Consider the following 22,710-nt stretch of genomic DNA (forward strand, 5'->3'; position numbering starts at 1 on the left):
CTAGATGTAATAGGCGCTCACGTTGCACCTAGCAAAAAGCTTCCAGAAATCGCCGGGTCCAAACGTAATCAGGTACCTGCAGAATCAGCATCTCCTGGCATAGTCCATAAGAGAATGGGCTGTGACTCGCATATATGCAGTGCAATTAATGAATAAAGAAATGATTGAAGAGTATTTATTGGAGTGCTGTCCCTTTCTATTTACCTCATACAATGTAGAGAGACTTTCTCTCTGCTAGCCAGACAGAAGTACTGACCAGACAGAAGTACTGCCTGCCAACCACCACCTCTACTTGGTGGTCTATGGTGGGGCCCCTCAAGCCCACGTGTCCATACAACTTCTCGATTACACCCCTGACCCCTGGGGTCACCCTCTGTTGCTACGGGAACAAAGGGCGAGACCCCTGAGGTCAGAAGTGTTAAGTCGGGAGCCGACCAGGCCCCATTGACAAGGTAGCATGGTGTTGGCTCAGAGAAGGTAAAGATCACTAACACAGGGGACTAATAGGGATTAAGGGGCCGTAAGGGGCCCATCTCCTCAGGGATGTCACTCAAGGGACTAGTAACATCAGTCTCTGTTAACCTCCCTGACCTCCGGCAGCCATTTAGGGGCAACAGGTCACTTACAAGAGGCTAGAGCGGGGCTTTGCCGGTGTGACTGCTGATCCTATATGGCTGATATTTTCAACAGTTTCTGTATAGCACTTTGTGACATCGGCTGATGTAAAAAGGGCTTTATAAACACATTTGATTGATTGAGCTGTTTGCAAATTCAAGATTTGTAAAACATGAATTTAAGAACTGTATTGTTTTGTGTATTGACATGTTTCCCTAATTAATTGAATTGTATTTCTATAGAAAACCTCTGAAGTTCAAAAACAGATTGACAATTTAAATTATTAGATGCCAAAATGTTATACCTCAGAGAACAGAAAGCCATCAGAGAATACAGCCTCAATATTGGCAGATATACAACCAATTAAATGGTATTCTTATTGAAAATGTTATGTTATAAAGTAAATGCATTAGATTAAACAGAATTAAAAACCAAAATGTTATGATTATGAAGTGTTCAGGCATTGATATAAACAGTCTTGTTATCAACAGGTAGAACACAGAACTGAGAAATCAAAATGGAGGACAGAGACAACATGGATACTAGTGAAGTAGCAATACAGATTGCTGATTCACCTAAACAAATTCAGATAAGAGATCTAAAGAAGTATATCCTGATATCTTTTTTTATAAATATACCAAAGACATGGTATCGAAGTTAAGTATTTTCTGAACATTTTCAGACAGTTTCCTCATGTTTGAATAGGGTTCATGTTAACTCTGTCCATTCCAATTGAAAAGGCAAATGGTTCTAACTAACATATTAATAATTATATTATTTGCAATCAATGTAAAATATTAGTCCGGGGATAAATGCAAATATTTTACATTAATATATGAAAGAAAATAAACTACAATATGACAATTTTAACATATATATATATATATTTGTTGCCTTTAGTATTGCTGTTTCAAGTGGCTAAGGATGAATGAAGACATATATTGCTTTAAAGGTCAAATTATTAATTTTATTATGTCTCAAGAGTGATAAGAGGGAAGGCTTGAAAGAATTTTCACTCCTAATGTTGGTTAATCATATCAAACACGAATAATGATTAACATAAGAGTATTTCATGGATAAACATATTGTATAACTCATTCAGAATGGACAGGTAAATGGGCCTATGGATTTAGAGAGGTAACTTAGAGAGAAATATGATTAAATATAGCCTAACAGAGCCTCTGTTCTCCAGAAATACATTACCAAATTAAATAACATTATTTGTTCAAGTTATTAGAAAATAAAAATAAAGAAATAAGATATTATATGAATCATATTTATATTCATTTGCCAAAGGCTTTTAGCAATAATGAAATTGTGTACTTAAAAATATCCAAAATACTGTAGTATTTACTAAATTTTTGGTTGATACAACCTAAGAAGTTTTGTTTAATTTTGGTAGAAAAATCTAAGATTAGAAAAATATGCATGAAATGTGAATGGCAAAAGATTTTCCTTAACACATTCTGTAATGTGGGTGAACTTGATCTGATGTCTACCCTTGTTATACCAGGAGTGAAGTGCTAACTTTTAATTAACTACTGTGGTCTTTCCTGTGGGAAAACAAAGTCTTACATTTGTTGGTTTCAGAAAAAAAAACATCTAAGTCTGATCTTGATATTAGAAAGATACAAATATGTTTGAGGCAAATATATTTATATTACCTTAAATGGCTTATTTTCAACACTATAGCTTACGTAAACTACCATTTAGGAACAAAAATGTAAACCATATTATACATCTTTATTATTTTAATGTATTTAATTAAGCAAGGATAGACATGTATTTTATAACTTAAAAGGTATATACAAACATGTGATATACACACTGGATATAAAGAAGTTGTAAGTAGGTAAATGGGTTTAATAAAATGTATCATTCATAAAAAGTGTTAGCACTATTTAAAGTGAAGAAGAATAAACAACATAAATTTTTAAAAGTATTTTTTCCCAAAATTAACTAAAATGAACAATGATATAGCGTCTTACATAGATGTTAGAGATATTCATTATATTATTTTCAATTATTTGGTTTCAAAATCTTCTAAACTGTTGTTTTATTTTTTATGTCACTTTCAAAAACTTACGAGTCAACTTTTGCTCTTCTTTTTTTTACTGAACATTACTATAGTAAATTGAAAATCTGTGAACACTGACCAAGAGTTTTGGTGGTGCCGGAAATACTAAATATTCTCTAATAATTTGTACTATTTTATCACTTTTAAGCAACACAATTCTTATATCAAATAGTTGCATTATGTTTTTTTCACTACAAGTAAAAATAAATAATGTTGTGTCTGTTGTTTTATTTTTTTTGTACTTTGAAGATCAAACAATGGACGATGGTGAAAAAAATCTATGGTGAATGACTTAAAGGGGATTTTAGCAATAAGAAATACATTATCTTGAAAGAAAACAATAGCTTGAGACTAAAACCTCATACTGAAAAAGGTAAGTACAAAAAGTGAAAGGTATAACTTATTTGTGATTCAGTCCTCTCTCTTTGATAATCATTAAACAACTCACCTTTAAAAGCTCACTCAGCCTCTAAGGTGGAGGCTGGGACAGAACTGAACTGCTCTGAGCTGGAAATACAGTAAGTGTCCAGGACAGGACTGCCACACTTTAACCAGACAGACTGATCCAAACAATATTATTATTGGCCTCCTCGCAGATCATCTCTTAGATCTCGGCCCTATACTTTCAATTTAACCACGTGACTACCATTTTACATGATTTTCCAGTTAGTGTTTTATCAACACAAAACACTTACACTTGTATTAGTTTTTAACTTGGGAAAGCAAATTGTCTATCTCACGGACATAAACAAAAGAAAAACCTTACCCATCACATCAAAGATGTGCAGCTCTGATTTTTAGTAATGCTTCATGGAGGACCTAAGATGAAATTGCTCATTATCATGAGTCCATATTTAATGTTGACACAAGCATAATATTGTAAGATAGCAAAAATGACAAGAAATATAGATTTGAATATAAATATATATATATATATATATATATATATTATCTGAACTACCTCTGAATTACTAGTGTCAAGGTAAAACACTTGAGAGATTCATGATTTGTAATATATTGTTACTCATAATATTTGGAACCTGTGATTAACTGAAAGTGATAAAATACATTGTCAATTATAGCAGAAATAGTAACAAACTCCACATAAGGGAATTCTTTAAACCCACTTACAACAAATTTAACTAATTTGAACTAATCAGTCTTGTACAATCAGAAAACATACCCCCACAACCCCATATCTTTGTTACCTGCAATTCTTACTAGGCTTATATCTTCTCTCGGTCAATCTCGAAAAAAGCACCAGAAAAACAGCAATGATTTCTTCCTCTTTTAGTACATTGTGTGCAAGCCAGGCTGGCGGGTCTAGGGGAGAAGTTCTCTTGGTTGTCCCTCTTAAAGACTCATGCCGGCCGTTGGTTCTGGCAGGTGCCACGTCATGGCTCTTCCGGCGAGGACAGGCCTGTGAGGAGAGGAGTCGACCCAATCGAGCCCTCCACACCGTACGCCCCCGAACAGTACTACACACCAGAACTACCCAGGGGAGCTCAGAGAAAGAGACATGGGCCCTTATTGACTCATTTAAAAAATGCATCTTTCCCTCCCTCCCTCCCTCCCTTCCTTCCTTCCTTCCTCTCTTCCTTCATCTTTTCCTTGAAGTCATAACTGATCTAACATCATGACTAAGGCAATGACTGGATTGGTGAAAGCTAGTAACTGTATCCTAACTTGAATTTATTCCACTTAATCCAACTTGTGTTAGGTCATTGATTACCTCAAAGAAGGAAGGAAGGAAGCATTTTTCAAATAGGCCAATAGATATAAACTAGACCCACACCCACGTTCTGGGGTTGCCAAATCCGAAGCGCAGGTCTCTAATTCATATTTATCTTCATATTTCAATGGAAACTTTTCTCTCCTTTGACTATATCATATAATATACAGTATGTACGCAATCTATGTATATGTGGTTGCTAGAGTGGGGTTGAAGTAAGTATTCTTGAAGGATATAGATTATAAATAAATGGCATTGTGGTAAACCATATTTAAACCATATTTGAGAGAGTAATATGTGGTAACAAAATTATATAGATTTGATGTACTCAAAGCGTACATTCAATGTCACTTTCTATATAATGGGTTGATGATATTTGTTTATCAAGACAAAGACAACTAAGCACAATGAATGCGTTGCTCATAATAGCTTCACCATTTCTTTCAAAGTGTGTAATATTAACATGACTTACCTAGCTGGTCAAGGGCATATCCTAAAATTGAAAAATGAAAGAGTGCTAATAGGTTAACGAGTCTGTAGACACCATCTAGTCTTTCTGTAGTATATTAGTTATTGTCTATAATTGTATTTTAGTGAGGGATCACCCTATGGGAATCAAGCATCTAATTTCTGCCAATAAGAAACTTGAATAGTTATACTTTTAGCTTGAAGCAAATTAACAGTGTAATTAGAATGACTAAAACATTCAACCATAAGATTAACTTGTTTTATTTTCTGCAGTATCTCACTTATTCCACCTGGTCCTCTCTATCTATTGTACAGTATATGTGTAATGTATACATACAATACACATGGATAAACGTACATATGCATTTAAAGTATATAAAAAATATTGAAATGTTTTTGTTTAATTTCTTCTGATTAAATGTAATTAATACTGATCCAATTTATCCCCAAATTAAACAGTCAATAGCATACAATTAATAGTTTTTGGTTTTGTTGTTTACTTGCTAATATGTTTAAATGTAAATGTTTCTTATTGAAGTGATGCATAATGATATAGCATTTTTTTATTTATTTTTTTGAGAACGCTATATTGTTGGAGTCAGGATTCTGATTGTAGCTCAGAACGTTTTTACAAACATAGTCTTAAACAGATATAAAAGGTCTTGGTTTTTGCTTTAAATTAGTATCTTAATGAACATAAATGATTTGTTTTGATGGTGTAACTGTAGTCTATACCCACTAGCGGTGCGTTGGTAAAATCCAGGGGGAAAAAGCCATATTACAACCTATGGGTTGTGATAATTGCACTATTTTCTCTATAACCTGTTAATGGCTTGACACCGTGATATATAGGCCTGTGGCTGAGACAATAAGAAGACAGACACAGTGGCAGAATAAATTCAACAACACATTTGTTTCATTACAAAACCGGAGAGCAACATCTTTCCTGTGAAGTTCACGAAACATATTGCATGCAGCAAACTATTAAACAACTATTTATTTAGAACCACGGAGTGTTACCGCAAGTCACAAAGAAAGCATGAGCTCGATCTACTATTCCAGCACCATTTCAACTTCAACATCATCAAATCACCTCTGCTTAGTCTAAGACAGTGACAACTAAAAGATACCAAAAACGATTTAGTCCAAACAAAGTAAGCTATATATGATGTAGCTGTCAATGGTACTGATTTGTGTGTGTGTGTGTGTGTGTGTGTGTGTGTGTGTGTGTGTGTGTGTGTGTGTGTGTGTGTGTGTGTGTGTGTGTGTGTGTGTGTGTGTGTGTGTGTGTGTGTGTGTGTGTGTGTGTGTGTGCATGCGTGACTCACCCTACTTGCAGAGAAACACCAACGTCATCCTACTCTTTCATGCCTATGTTCTATAACTATGTCATACAGTACACGCATTTCATTTTTGTTGACCTGTACTACCTGGCTAAAATACTTGCTCGCTAGCCTAACTTCCTTTCATGGGCAACGATACGCCAGGCCAGCTAGTTAACCTTAGCATAACATTAGTTAACATTAGCATACTATTTCCATACTATTTCCTCAGGCCAGGGGCACAATGCATGAATTTATGGTTAGATTAGAATATACATTCAAATTATTGGCCAGTATGGAGAATTAGGTAAAACCACAAGTCCAAATCCCTATCTCCATTGTTGGCTAATTTAGGAAAGGGATGATTTTAGCTAGCTAGCTAGCCACCAGAAGACAACAACACCATGAGATGCAACAATTCAAGTTTGGCTTGTGATGTGATTGGTCTGTAGCCAAATCCAAACTGTCTTCCCTTGACACTTTTTTTTGGTGCATCAGAACCATTCACAGCTGAGCTCACTCAGTTTAGCTGATTGGCTAATATTGTATACTTTTTTTAAATCAAGGGAGGCCAAATGCTTGCTGGCTTTTCTTGCATTCAATGCTATGGGCGGCAACAATGTCATACTTTTTCTGACCAGACAGCATCAGATAGATCCGCTTCACATACTGAGACAGAGGGGCGCTGTTTTGATCGCTCCGATGCTTTCCCCGGTGTGACATGCAGCATCTTGCAAATTGAAGAAAATGTATGAAACACAGAGAGACGAAAGATGAATTATTTAGTACGCTGTTTTCTCTTTTCTTCCCTTGTCATCCATGAATACACACCATTCTACACTGTCTTTTCAACGAGGTGCGGCAGCTCAAAGGAGTTAAGACGCTAACAGTCATGTGCGCGCCACCAGCAACAAAAGGTCCCCTATGTTGGGTGCATACAGATAAACGAGCCTCCTTTGTGTGCTGTGTTTCACATAACGCAGGTCGGCCATGGGATGCATGCCAGGTCTGTGTCTGTCTGTCTGCCCCTCTGAGTGGAGAAACAGAGAGACACACACACACACACACACACGCACACACACACACACACACACACACACACACACACACACACACACACACACACACACACACACACACACACACACACACACACACACACACACAGCCTTCCTGTGGCCACACATAAAACACATAAGGAACAATTTACGGATGTGGATTAAGCTTTGTATTCCTGGTTTAAAATATAATAACTCTAACCCTAATTCATACTAGTAAAATATCCTCAAAAGGGTTGTATATTCAAAAATATGTCTATTTCACAGATAGTGCTTCCAAAATCAACAGTAGGCTGGGTATTAACAAGAAAAGAAAATGTTCTCACGACATAATTTGCTGGGATATTGCTATAAAATACTAAGTCTAAATGTCAGTGGTGATATTTGAGCTAATTGTTTTGCAATAAGTTCCTCCTAGTCTTTAATAATCATAATAACATTCATCATGTTGTGGCAAATCCATTTTGGAGAAATTAGTTACCTCAAATTGCCCACCATTATTTATTTTGCCTTTATTTTACTAGGCAAGTCAGTTAAGAACAAATTCTTATTTTCAATGATGGCCTCGGAACAGTGGGTTTAACTGCCTGTTCAGGGGCAGAACGACAGATTTGTACCTTGTCAGCTCGGGGATTTGAACTTGCAACCATCCGGTTACTAGTCCAACGCTCTAACCCCTGTTTGTTTGCTGTTATTCTATAAATTGTAATAAAACAATAATTGCAGGCTCAGGAAATGGTTTACAGCATCAATAGTTCTGCATATACCACAGAGCTTATCTACACAACACATACATGTCCATGCACAGAGCCCCTCCCTCTGCTCATATATCTCTTATACAAACAGAACACTGTAAAATGTACGTTCATTTAACTTTTGTAAATACTGCTTCAGGATTACCATGGGGCCCCCTTCCCATTCCCGTATTGCAAATGTCACTAAATATGTCCATTTTTCCTCTCACACACACAAAATATGGATGGAAGAGCCTTGCCTGAACACACCACAGAGGGTAAAAAGAATATAAAGAGTCCCAACGAGTTCCTTGGCATGTTAGTTTTCTTCCAGGCAGTCCCTATTGACCTGTAAACCTTTGTGACTGGAACAAATGCAAATGGCGCTGACTTGCTCACACAGAAACACTAAAGGCCTATTCAAACGAGGGCCTGCCAACAATGCAGCAGCGCTGGTGCCCAGCCCGCAGTGCAGCTCCAGACTGGGGACTCAAAGGCCCAGGGTGTGTCCCAAGTAGCACCCTATTCCCTATAGTGCACTACTTTTGCCCAGCACCCATAGTGCCCTGGTCAAAAGTAGTGCACTAAATAGGGAATATAGTGCTATTTGGGACGCAAACCTAGCCTCCCAGGAGCTGGTTCACAGTCACATGGTTCACTCCTCCAGCTCAAGCTCCAGCCGTCTGGCACAGAGCAGAGGGGCCATCCACTTTCATTAATTCTCCTCCATGACTTCATATATACACATGCCCATCTGACCAGCTCACTCTGTCTAAGGAACTCTCTCTTAGTTAGCAAACAGAGTTTACATGTGATATAATTCTTCTAAATATAATTGATTTACTTCCACTGTTTTCAACTTCAAATAAATGGTTCAACATAATTGTAAAAAAAACTTGCAAACTGCTAGTTGCAAAAAATGTGCAATAAACTGAAAACTGAAAATGTATTTACTACAAAAACTTGATGAAAATGTATATAAATTACAATACAATGTTAATACAATCATGTTCATTTCCAACACATTTGTGATGATGTGTACATTTCCAGCAGTAGGGATTTAATGATGGACAGGGATCTGTAGTGCTGAGTCAGCCACATCTGTAGAACACCTGCAACAAACAGCCACATGACCCTGAAAGAACCGTCCAGGGGGGAGAGTAAGAAAAGGAGGGGGGGGCAAGAGAGGGGAGAAAGGAGAAAAAGGATGATGAGGCGATAAGGACTGAGTCTCAGACAGAAAGAAGAGAGGGACAAGAAATAGGGGAGAGAGCAATACAGAGCAAGAGAGCGAGATGTAGAGACTCAGTGAGCATAGCCTTGTCACTGAGAGAGGCTGCCATAGGCAGACCTGGCTCTCGAGAGAAGAAAGGCTTTGTCAACTGAGCTGCACTTCCTTACCTCCTGCCAAAGGTATGACCATATTAGAGAGACATACAGTGCATTCGGAAAGTATTCAGACCGCTTGACTTTTTCCACATATTGTTACAGCCTTATTCTAAAATGTATTAAATTGTTCCCCCCCCCCCCGTCAATACCCCACAATGGTCTCCCGAGTGGTGCAGCAGTATAAGGCACTGCATCTCAGTGATAGAGGTGTCATTACAGACCCTGGTTCTATTCCAGGCTGTATCACAACCGGCCTTGATTGGGAATCGACGCACAATTGGCCCAGCGTAGTCCGGGTTAGGCCGGGGTAGGCCGTCATTGTAAATAAGAATTTGTTCTTAACTGACTTACCTAGTTACAAAAAGAGGAAATTAAAATAAAATAATTAGAAAGCAAAAACAGGTTTGTATAATTTTTTGCAAATGAAGAAAAAGAAACTGAAACATCACATTTATATTAAGTATTCAGACTCAGTACATGGTGAGGCACCTTTGGCAGCGATTACAGCTTCGAGTTTTCTTGGGTATGACGCTACAGGCTTCGGTTTCTCCCATTCCTCTCTGCAGATCCTCTCAAGCTCTGTCAGGTTGGATGGGGAGTGTTGCTGCACAGCTATTTTCAGGTCTCTCCAGAGATGTTCAGGTTGAAATCCGGGCTCTGGCTGGTCCACTCAAGGACATTCAGAGACTTGTCCCGAAGACACTCCTGCGTTGTCTTGGTTGTGCTTAGGGTCATTGTCCTGTTGGGAGGTGAACCACCGCCTCAGTCTGAGGTCCTGAGCGCTCTGGAGCAGGTTTTCATCAAGGATCTCTCTGTACTTTGCTCCGTTCATAGTAGCCTCCCAGTCCCTGCTGCTGAAAAACAACTCCACAGCATGATGCTGCCACCACCATGCTTCGCCGTAGGGATGGTGCCAGCTTTCCTCCAGACGTGACACTTGGCATTCAGGCCAAAGAGTTTAATCTTGGTTTCATCAGACCAGATAATCTTGTTTCTCATAATCTGAGAGTCTTTGGATGCCTTTTGGCAAACTCCAAGCAGGCTGTAATGTGCTTTTTACTGAGGAGTGGCTTCCGTCTGGCCACTCAACCATAAAGGCCTGATTGGTAGAGTGCTGCAGAGATGATTGTCCTTCTGGAAGGTTCTCCCATCTCCACAGAGGAACTCTAGAGCTCTGTCAGAATGACCATCGGGTTCTTGGTCAATGCCCTTCTCCCCCCTATTGCTCAGTTTGGCTGGGCGGCCAGCTCTAGGAAGTCTTGGTGGTTTCAAACTTCTTCCATTTAAGAATGATGGAGACCACTGTGTTCTTGGGGATCTTCAATGCTGCAGAAATGGTTTGGTACCCTACCCCAGATTTGTACCTCGACACAATCCTGTCTCTGAGCTCTACGGACAATTCCTTCGACCTCGTGGCTTGATTTTGACATGCACTGTCAACTGTGGGACCTTATATAGACAGGGGTGTGCCTTTCCAAATCATGTCCAATCAATTGAATTGACCACAGATGGACTCCAATCTAGTTGTTGAAACATCTCAAGGATGATCAATGGAAACAGGATACACCTGAGCTCAATTTTGAATCCGTGCAAAGGGTGCAAAGGGTCTGAATACTTATTCTGTAAATAAAGTATTTATGTATTTTATTTTTCTAAAAACCTGTTTTCGCTATGTCATTAAGGGATAATGTGTGAAGATTGCTGAGGGGGGGAAGTATTTAATCCATTTTAGAATAAGGCTCTCACTGTATTTCTCACAGATCACACAGACCCCAAAATAATTTGAAAACAAATCAAACAGGGCAACCAGTGGAACACAAACAACATTGTAAATACATCCCATATTTATCTGTTTACTTATCTTCCCCTACTTTTCATGCTACAACTATTAACACATTCTTAGAAACACTGTACAAAGCTGATAACATAACATTTGAAACTTCTTTATCCTTTTGAAACCTTAAATGAGTGCAAATTTGACTTAAAATGTTTTTTTTGTTAATGTTGTGTTTTGTTTCTTCTCACTTTTGTTTCTTGTTTATTCTACTTGCTTTGGCAATGTAAACATATGTTTCCCATGCCAATAAAGCCCCTTTGAATTGAATTGAGAGAGAGCGAAGGGGAGGAGCATGATAAGGACTGATTCTCAGACAGAAAGAAGAGGGAGAATAGAGGGGAGAAAGAGAGAGAGAGAGAGAGAGAGAGAGAGAGAGAGAGAGAGAAAGAGAGAGAGAGAGAGAGAGAGAGAGAGAGAGAGAGAGAGAGAGAGAAAGAGAGAGAGAGAGAGAGAAATGGTGGGGACTCAAGGGGACTCAAAAGCCTCAAAAATGGTTATATTAATCCGTCTTATTCCCTCAGTATACCTGGCCACCTTTGCCTGAAAAATGTCCTTCTCCTAAAATATGCCATAACTGACTTCCATCTGTCCTTCAAGAGGAGCATGCTCACTTTCATTTATAAAGGTTATAATATACTGACTTGTCCTTGATGTCATTCAACTGGGTCCAACTGAAACCCCATTTTGTTCCCTCTGATATAATTCCAGTGTGCAGCTCATAACTGAAATCCCTAAAGCTTTGGTTCCCAAGTACAAAATGCCAATGATACATTCAGAGAAAGTCAAAAACCACTCTTGGCACAACTGTGGGAGGCATTGGCGTCAACATGGGCCAGCTTTCCTGTGGAATGCTTTCGACACCTTGTAGAGTCCATGCCCCGACGAAATGAGGCTGTTCTGAGGGCAAAAGGGGGTGCAACTCAATATTAGGCAGTTGTTCCTAATGTTTTGTACACTCTGTAGTAGTAAACGGGGGGGTGAAAAGCTGAAGCCGAAGTTGATGTTGAAGCTATAAAGTTGCTTCAGTACCGGGGAATGGACAGTCTGGCCACCTTCAATGCATACATGGTGGTATATTGGTATACCTGCAATGCACTGGAGTGGGTATGACTTCCTTGTGGTCTGGTTTGTCTCGATAAAATGCCTCTGTTCTGCTGAGAAATACCATGTACAGGGAAAATATCAAAACACCTAAACCATACTGCAATTGACTATACAAACTTCTAGCACTGTATCACTCATCTTAACTGTTTCCAAAAGCTCAGCCACCTCTGACTTGGAGAGAAGAACAAAAAATGTCAGAGTATTTAATGTACTCCTCCATGTACTATAGTGTTATCACATGCCGGATTTTCATCCATGTCAATTTCCTTATTTACAGGTCTTTGTATATGCACAAAGATATTCTCTAGACATTGACCACACAGTCTAGATATCACAAACATGTATAAAGTCATGCAGAGAGTGTGTTATTTTTTCCAGTGTGTAACTACGGGTCAAAGTTCTCTCTGGAATTTAGAACCAAGCCGGAAGAACCTGCGGAGCTCCCCACAGAGATGTGTTTAATTTGCTTACAGGATTCATGAACTCTTCTTTTAACTCAGGAACTCAACTCTGCTCTCACTCACTACGTCCTATCCTATAAAAAAAAATATTGGCACGAATAGGGCGAGAATAACTTAGCACACTCAGCCAAAATATACAATAAAGCAATATAGGGGAGAGGAGAAAAACATGGCAGATTGCAGAGGGTTGATTCAGTGCAAGGCAGCAAGGCTTTGGGTTTTTCGTTTTTTTTCTTCTTTTTCTTCCTCCTCTCTCTCCCAAATGACTCACAGTGGAAAGAAAAGCCCTTTTCCCTGTCCTCACATGACCTTGAACATGAGCTTCCTGTTATAGGCTGGGAGGAGGAAACACCCAGAGCAGAAAGAGAGGCAGAGAGAGGCAGAGAGCAGGGTCATATTCTCTAGGCACCAAACAGAAGAAAACGGACTCAAAATGAAACGCTTGTATTTGTTTTCTGTTGCAAAACCTTTCGCTACCGTGTCCACTATAAATACGACCCAAAGCTGAACAGAGTGGAGAGAGAGCAGAGAGCTCAGTCACACTGGTTGACAGAGGTAGGCCTTCTGTGTCTCGCCCCCTCCCTGGAAGAAAACTAACATGCCAGGGATCTCTTTCACTCCCTACCCTCTCTCTCTCGCTACTGCCTGAACTCTTCACCGAACGCCTGAGAAATTAGGTCAAAGCTGGAATCCGTTTGCGATATTACAACAACAAAGAAGTCACTGCATTGCACATGCGATAAAAGAGAATTGCACACTGCTCTATGTTTGCTACATACCTCAGACTGAGACTGCCATCGTTGAAGTTGTTTGTTGTGACGTCAAAATGAGGGGGTGAACCCACAGGTGTTCGTTCTGGTTCTGGCCCAACCCATCGGTTTCTGGAACCAATCAGAACAGTTAGAATGTGTTTGCATTCCACAAATCGCTCCAGACTCATTGAGGAGAAGAAACTAACGTGAGTGGCATGTTTTACGCATGTTCTGAGCGTAAAATGGCGCCGGAAGAAATGGCCGCAGTTTTACGGACGCCCAACCAATTGTGCTATTATTTGGGGGTTTTGCGCGTCATTTGTAACTTATTTTGCACATAATGTTTCTGCAACCATATCTTACGGCAAAAAATAGCTTCTGGATATCAGGACAGCGATCCTCGGATTAGACAAAGATTTTTTCTTCAACAAGCAGGACACACGGGACAGTCTCCAAACACCCGACAAGGTCAACATCCCAGTTATTTGCAAGAGGAAGAGACGCAGGTACAGAGGACACCGAGCGGGGTGCCTCGTAAGGATTCGCAGAAGGCGAGTGGGAAAGCTGCCGTTACCGTCAATATTACTCGCCGACGTGCAATCATTGGACAATAAATTACACATGGTACAATCACGAATATCCTACCAATGGGACATAAAACTGTAATATCATATGTTTCATGGAATTGTGGCTGAATGATGACATGAATATTCAGCTAGCGGGAAATATGCTGCACCAGCAAGATAGAACAGCACACGAAGGGGGGCGGTCTGTGCATATTTGTAAACGAGAGCTGGTGCACGAAATCTAAGGAAGTATCTAGATTTTACTCGCCTGAAGTAGAGTATTTTGTGATAAAATGCAGACCACACTATTTGCCTAGAGAATTTTCAGCTATACTTTTCGTGGCTGTTTATTTAACACCACAGACAGATGCTGGCATTAAGACCGCACTCAGTCAGCTGTATAAGGAAATAAGCAAACAGGAAACCGCTCATCCAGAGGCAACGCTCCTACTGGCCGGAGACTTTAATGCAGGGAGACTTAAATCAGTTCTACCTCATTTCTATCAACATGTTAAATGTGCAACCAGAGGGAAAGAAATTCTAGATCACCTGTACTCCACACACAGAGATGCGTACAAAGCTCTCCCTCGTCCTCCATTTGGTAAATACGACCACAATTCTATCCTCCTGATTCCTGCTTACAAGCAAAAGCAGGAAGCACCAGTGACTTGGTCTATAAAAAGTGGTCAGGTGAAGCAGATGCTAAACTACAGGAATGTTTTGCTAACACAGTCTGCAAAATGTTCCGGGATTCTTCCGATGGCATTGAGGAGTACACCACATCAGTCACTGGCTTTATGAATAAGTGCATTGAGGACGTAGTCCCCACAGTGACTGAAATCCTGCTATGCCCTCCGATGAGCCATCAAACAGGCAAAGAGTCAATACAGGGCTAAGATTGAATCTTACTACACTGGCTCCAACTCTCGTCTTATGTGTCAGGGCTTGCAAACTATTACAGATTACAAAGGGAAGCACAGCCGCGAGCTGCCCAATGACATGAGCCAACCATATGAGCTAAATCACTTCTGTGCTCGATTCAAGGTAAGCAACACTGAGGCATGCATGAGAGAATCAGCTGTTCCGGATGACTGTGTGATCACGCTCTCCGTAGCCAACATGAGTAAGACCTTTAAACAGGTCAACATTTACAAGGCTGCGGGGCCAGACGGATTACCAGGATGTGAGCTCCAAGCATGTGCTGACCAACTGGCAGGTGTCTTCATTGATATTTTCAACATCGGAGTGGGTCTAGGGTTTCTGGAATAATGGTGTTGATATGAGCTATTACCAGCCTTTCAAAGCACGTCTGTAGCCATGAAGTGCTTTGAAAGGCTGGTAATAGCTCATATCAACACCATTATCCCAGAAACCCTAGACCCACTCCAATTTGCATAGTTCCCAAACAGATCCACCGATGATGGAATCTCTATTGCACTCCACACTGCCCTTTCCCACCTGGACAAAAGGAACACCTACATAAGAATGCTATTCATTGACTACAGCTCAGCGTTCAACACCATAGTACCCTCAAAGCTCATCACTAAGCTAAGGATCCTGGGACTAAACACCTCCCTCTGCAACTGGATCCTGGACTTCCTGACGGGCCACCCCCATGTGGTGAGGGTAGGTAGGTAGCAACACATCTGCCACACTGATCCTCAACACTGGAGCCCCTCAGGGGTGCGTGCTCAGTCCCCACCTTTACTCCCTGTTCAACCACGACTGCATGGCCAGGCACGACTCCAACATCATCATTAAGTTCGCAGACGACACAACAGTGTAGGCTGGATCACCGACCACGACGAGACAGTCTATAGGGAGCAGGTCAGAGACCTGGCCGGGTGGTGACAGAATAACAACCTCTCCCTCAACGTAACAAAGACAAAGGAGATGATTGTGGACTACAGGAAAAGGAGGATCGAGCACGCCCCCATTCTCATCAACAGGGCTGTAGTGGAGCAGGTTGAGAGATTCAAGTTCCTTGGTGTCCACATCACCAACAAATTAGAATGGTCCAAACACACCAAGACAGTTGTGAAGAGGGCACGACAAAGCCTATTCCCCCTCAGGAAACTAAAAGATTTGGCATGGGTCCTCAGATCCTCAAAAGGTTCTACAGCTGCAACATCGAGAGCATCTTGACTGGTTGCATTACTGCTTGGAACAGCAATTGCTCGGCCTCCGACCACAAGGCACTACAGATGGTTGTGCGTACGGCCCAGTACATCACTGGGGCTAAGCTGCCTGCCATCCAGGACCTCTACTCCAGGCGGTGTCAGAGGAAGGCCCTAAAAATTGTCAAAGACCCCAGCCACCCCGGTCATAGACAGTTCTCTCTACTACCGCATGGCAAGCAGTACCGGAGTGCCAAGTCTTGGACAAAAAGGATTCTCAACAGTTTTTACCCCCAAGCCACAAGACTTATGAACAAGAAATCAAATGGCTACCCAGACTATTTGAATGTGTGTGTCCCCCCCAGACCCTGTTTTATGCTGCTGCTACTCTCTTTTTATCATATATGCATAGTCACTTTAACTATACATTCATATACATACTACCTCAATTGGCCCGACCAACCAGCGCCCCCGCACATTAGCTAACTGGGCTATCTGCATTGTGTCCCGCCACCCACCACCCACCAACCCCTCTTTTACGCTACTGCTACTCTCTGTTTATCATATATGAATAGTCACTTTAACCATATCTACATGTACATACTGTACTACCTCAATCAGCCCAACTAACCGGTGCCTGTATAAAGCCTTGCTACTGTTATAGAGTCGCTACTGAATATAGCCTCGCTACTGTATATAGCCTCACTACTGTTATTTTTCACTGTCTTTTTTACTGTTGTTTTTATTTCTTTACTTACCAATTGTTCACTTAATACCTTTTTTGCACTGTTGGTTAGAGCCTGTAAGTAAGCATTTCACTGTAAGGTTGTTGTATTCGGCGCACGTGACAAATACATGTAGATTTGATTATCCGTACTTTAGCTTCACACTGCTACAGAGGGCTTAGTAACATTTAAAACTCCTGTCAAACATTGAAACTAACTACTGTTTCAACTTGTGCAGAAACCTGGCTGACCAAAAGCTGCAGCATCATCTCTCTTTGAAAAAACATGTTCTTCTTTCAAATTAAGAAATAATTATGATGCAGAACAGAATATCTCATAACAGCACAGCCCTGTCCTTGACCTGAAATTCCCTTACAGGGACACCATCCAATGCATCATCATCATATCTAGTAAACTATTCATAGAGAAGAATATCAGGGCTCTGTGCCGTAGTTTAGGTTTCAATCAATTTCTGGGGGTGAAAACAACGGCATAGAGAATGGTCAGGACCGGAGAAGTGCGAGAGAGATAGCCTCGTGTCACTGGTCTCCTGTTCATTCCAATCAAGACATTTTTTTATTATTCTGTTCTAGAGTAAACTGAGGGTAAATCATGCCACTGACAAAGTCAAACCAATTCACAAGTCCACAGGCTCTCTCTTTCTCTTTCTTTACTGCTTAGGATCTGAGATACCAGCCCTTGTCCATTGTCTCCAGCCACCTGCGTTTGCCTCATTTCCCCAGAGCACAATGGCTTTCCTGTTTATAGCCACAAGTGTGTTTTATAAACGTGCAATATACTGGTTATTAATATATCACATTAAAGATGCCTATCACCCTGAGCCATCAGGGGCCACAGGGTCATGATGATCCGTTACATACTTGGCCCCTGTCTGCTCCTCTTTCCAGAGAGCAGCAAGGAGAGGAGAGAATGTGGCCGACGACAAATGCCAAGTTTCTGTCATCTGTTGCTGCGGCTCCCAGAATTTTGGGAAACATCGCTTCAGTGCGATTGACAAGCTGGGTTCGGCATCACCAGAGTACCAGAGCACTAGGCCAGGCAACAAAATCAGCTTCCAGTTGCAGACGCAGCACTAAAATAGCCAGATGTGCAGAAAGAAAACCTACGACTGTCTTATTAGGTCCGGCCCGGCCCAGGCCATGACACTTATAACTTTGATTGTGTAAAATAATAAAAAATCTTGCCAACCGAATGACAGGAGGAGCAAATTGAATGTTATCTTTGACAGAAGCAGGAGAGCAGTGAGAGACAACTATTAAACAAATGGAAATAAAGTCTCAGGGCGACCGATTGATTTCCCAAGAGTTGTCAGAGAGTAAAACTTTCCCTTAATACCGTCAATTAGAAAATGTTTGATTTAAAGCTGTTAATGTAAATTAAGATGGGGCATTAGTTCTAAATATTGATAATTCTTTAAAGAATATATATACAGTATATATAAATATATAGATAAATACATAATCTCTCTCTCAGTTGAATTGTGCAGGTGATAGCTTTGGCTGTGAGAGTAAACCTGTCGTGTAGGGCCTACTCTGAGTACCGACCCCAGTGCTGTGACTGACAAGGTTCAAGGCTCAAGGCTCAAATTAAGAAGTAATCAACATTTTCTGCCACGTTTACAGGAGATATTTCAGATCAATGTCTCTAAACATAGGCCTTTTTAGATAGATGAAGGATGGTCAGGACGTATAGTCAGAGTATGTGATCTTTTTCACATTAACAGGTTTTGTCACTACCTATTTGATTTAGAAATGATAAGCTTATACATTCTCTATAGAACTATTAACAATTACTTGACAATCATTATAAATAAGAAATACAAGTTTCACTCAATGTTTTTCATTTGTAGTGCAGATCTAAAATGTAATGCATTATGGACTGAATCAATCATATTACAAAATGTTTCACCCAGCAACTACATCACATTTAAATAATATTTTGGAAGGTGTCTCATTACGATTGAAACTGTTATTGTGTCACTGAATAGTTACATAATAAAAAAGAATAAAACCTACCTGTTATAACAACATCTATAACATGCATTCTTCAATTCGTTTACTTTCTGTTGATATGAAATGTCCACTTCTTCAATGTCCGAGGTGGAGCAGCCAGCACTGAAACCCAGAGATCACAGCACATTTCAGCACTTTTAACAGGAACACCCTTGTATCTTTGCATCTGAAAATGACAATTGATCAACAGCAAAAAGGGCAAATAGTAAAAATATATTCTGAGGATGACTTACAGCTAAATCATTTTAGGCTATAGTAGGCCATTTTCGTCCACATACACACAGGATGCATTTCTGAGATTATTGTCAACATCATACCAAAACTCCAACTCATTTCAACTCTTCAAAGAAGGCAATTGTCTCCCAACTTTCAATAGTTTCCTTTTTCATTACAAAAAAGGCTAAGACCTATAGAGGCTTGATGCCCAAATGACACTTTTCAATGACAGTATAATAGGCTATAATCCATTAAAAATATATATTTGAGGGAAAACCACATGGAAACAGATCGCAAAACCACACAATCAAATCATACCCCAGAGTCGGGTCATTTACGAGTAAACAGCTCAAATTGGCGAAATAACATTTGTTTTATTAAATGCACATTTGTTCAAATGCCACAAATACACATTTTAAAATGTGTCGTCTTTATGATGGATTAGTAGAGATGGTAAGGCTATAAGCATTGTATTTCAGCACTCTGTTAAGAACAACCAATAGAAAAGGTATCATATAAAACCATGCACTAAAACTGACGTCTTTCTTTATTTAACTGCAATTGTGAATTTAAGGCTATAGCCTATCATCCCCCTTTAATCAGAATAGAAATACATTATACATTGATCTTGGTTTGTTTTGTTTTATGTCATTGTTAAGGGCCAACATAAACATTTTGGGGGCGATTTAGTTTGCGTTTGAAATAACTACCCGCGAAAACTTAATTCATACTTGCCTACGACTGTAGAACATCTCAGTCTTTGAATCGTGTCATCCACCCCACTGAAAATACATGCAATCCACCGACAAGATAACACATGATTTGGAACGGCTATTCCCTTCAATAAATGCGGTTTATTTAGTATTTTTATGGAGCACATTAACTTACGTTTAGTTTATTGTCTTCAAAACATCTGTATTTTCCTCATTTCTCCTCGTAGTTTGACACTGAATCACAGAATAATGAATATTGCTTATGGGAAAAAAGAAGACTGACGTCGATCACACATGGACGCCGATTTCAAAATGAAGTTCAAGTTCAAGTCCTGAGCGACAATCACGCTGTGTTTCGTCTGTCTCCCCCGGTAACTATCGTGTCCTCGCTGCACAGCGGCAACAATGATGCGAGTGTGAGAAAAGACGACTAAGCTACGTAGTGATCAGTGCTCTGAGTCGATACATTGTAACAGTGTAGCAAAGTAGGCCTATATACACTTCGGCCAAAGAAGCATCCATAGCAAACTGAGCTGTGTTGCGTTCGCCGGATCTTTAAGAAATAATCATAAAGAATAGGCTACCAGCATTTCCTCGCTTGCTACATCCGCGGCGGGGCCGGACTATTAGTAGACCGGACAGACTCACTGTGTTCCCTCTGCCATAGCTCAAATAGATTTGAGAAGTTAAAGTGAAATGTGATTCGCAGCTGCCTGTCTGTCGCTGCACTATCTCAGCCATGAAACACACTGGACCTAGCATAGGCCGACTACAATGACATATTTACAAAAGATAAGAGATGTCGATAGTGTGGGGCATTTGCCTACTGCGAACAAAAGGGAAATGCACACGCATCCGATTGAATATTGCTATGAAAAACTCGAGGCACCACGTTTAGGTTACTCCTGTTAATTTGTTTATTACACTAGTTTGTATTACACGTGTACCACACTGTAGTTGTTTCATAAGAAAACATGGAAAAGATTGCCTTTCAATAACGCAATCGGAATTCGTCCGGTCTATCCAAGTGTTAAATGGAGTCCTGAACTGCCAATGTATACCTACGAGAATAGACTTGAGACTCATGTTCATACAGGCGAGCCTTGCCTACTGTCAGCATATTTGGTCATTTTACCGAGGCAGTTTCAATTAAATGCAAATGAGAGGCATAGGGCTAGGTCTCAAACACACATTCTGTCAATGTAGGTCATCATAACAATTTCATAATAATTTCCAGGCATGTAGGCCTAGCCTATTTCCCCCAAATTCCTTAACCAAATAGGCACCAAATAAATGAGTAGGCTATAGGCCTAGGCCCAATGCACCTGTTTAGCCTACCTGTGTCAACTGGAATAAAGTACAGTGCTATAAGTTATTTTTGTTCCTCCATGCAAGCAGTGCAAGGTGATATCATGCCTGGATTTGATTTGGCTATATTACTCCATGTCAACAGATATGATGTAGCTATTGTACTCTGTTATACTGTACTAGGGTTCAACATGTCTATAGGAATTATAGATGAGTGGTAGCTCATTTGTGGTATAATAAAGGTATTGTAAAGGATCATGGTGCAAGACAAGATGACACGTTTCCCCATAATTAGCCAATGGCTATAACACACTCTGGTGACTTTACAGGCTATAGGGTACAGTGCTCCCGTTGTTTAATTTGGGTAACAGGGCTCCCATAGGCCCACAGTTCAGGAAAAAAAGTTTCTACAAATGTATTTGGTTTTAGAATGCTACAAAATATATGTTAAGGCCTCATAAAGTTTCACTCATACTTATTCCAAATTCTATGGAAGCCAGTTCCAGCCACCCCCCAACAAAATCTGACTACAATTTATGAGACAGTGGGTCGTTATTATGAGATACACTGCCTTCGTAAAGTATTCATACCCCTTGACTTATTCCGCATTTTGTTGTGGTACAACCTGAATTTTTCTCACCCATCTACACAAAGTACCCCATAATGACGAGGTGAAACATGTTCTCAGGTTTTTTTTTCAAATGTATTGAAATTGAAATACAAAAAATATCTAATTTACAATAAGCATTCACACCCCTGAGTCAATACTTTGCCTAAGCACAGTTGGCAGCAATTACAGTTGAGTCTTTCTAAGTCAGTCTCTAAGAGCTTTCCACACCTGGATAGTGCAACATTTTCCCATTATCCTTTTGGTTGTTGATCGTTTGTCATGCCCTGGTCTATATTTATTATGTTATCTTCATTTATTGAGTCAGGCCAGGGTGTGACATGGGTTTATTTGTAGTGTGTTTCGTCTTGGGGTTGTGTGGGGTGTATAGATTAGTCCATGGCTGCCTGAGGCGGTTCTCAATCAGAGTCAGGTGATTATCGTTGTCTCTGATTGGGAACCCTATTTAGGTAGCCTGGGTTTCACTGTGTGTTTGTGGGTGATTGTTCCTGTCTCTGTGTTTGTTGCACCAGTCAGGGCTGTTTCGGTTTTCGACGTTTGTTGTTTTGTATTGTTCGTGTTTCGTCATAATTAAAGATGTATCGAACGAACCACGTTGCATTTTGGTCCGATCCTTATTCCACCTCTTCGTCAGAGAAGGAGGTAGAAGAAAGCCATTACATCATTGCTATACAACCACTTTCAGGTCTTGCCATATATTTTCAAGTAGATGTACAGAACCAGTCAAATGTTTGGACACACCTACTCATTCCAGGGGTTTTCTTTATTTTTACTATTTTCTACATTGTAGAATAATAGTGAAGACATCAAAACTATGAAATAACACATATGGAATCATGTAGTAACCAAAAAGTG

General features: G+C 40.1%; 1 long non-coding RNA gene across 2 annotated transcripts in view; it reads right to left on the minus strand.

Annotated features, from left to right (window-relative positions):
* Positions 1 to 20,597, minus strand: part of LOC135514687 (uncharacterized) — a 32,877-nt gene extending 12,280 nt beyond the window's left edge. Inside the window, exons 1-4 of one of the 2 annotated variants that reach the window (XR_010451720.1) lie at positions 20,095 to 20,597; positions 18,994 to 19,092; positions 13,577 to 13,678; positions 7,350 to 9,118 (exon numbers count right to left, since the gene is read on the minus strand). This is a non-coding gene — a long non-coding RNA (uncharacterized LOC135514687). Of the gene's footprint in view, positions 1 to 7,349; positions 9,119 to 13,576; positions 13,679 to 18,993; positions 19,093 to 20,094 lie in introns of those variants that run through there. The other variant, XR_010451719.1, reaches the window with a different exon arrangement.
* Between the last annotated feature and the right edge of the window lie 2,113 nt (positions 20,598 to 22,710).

The sequence above is a fragment of the Oncorhynchus masou genome, chromosome 26 (genome assembly GCF_036934945.1).
Source record: "Oncorhynchus masou masou isolate Uvic2021 chromosome 26, UVic_Omas_1.1, whole genome shotgun sequence".
Lineage (NCBI taxonomy): Eukaryota > Metazoa > Chordata > Actinopteri > Salmoniformes > Salmonidae > Oncorhynchus > Oncorhynchus masou.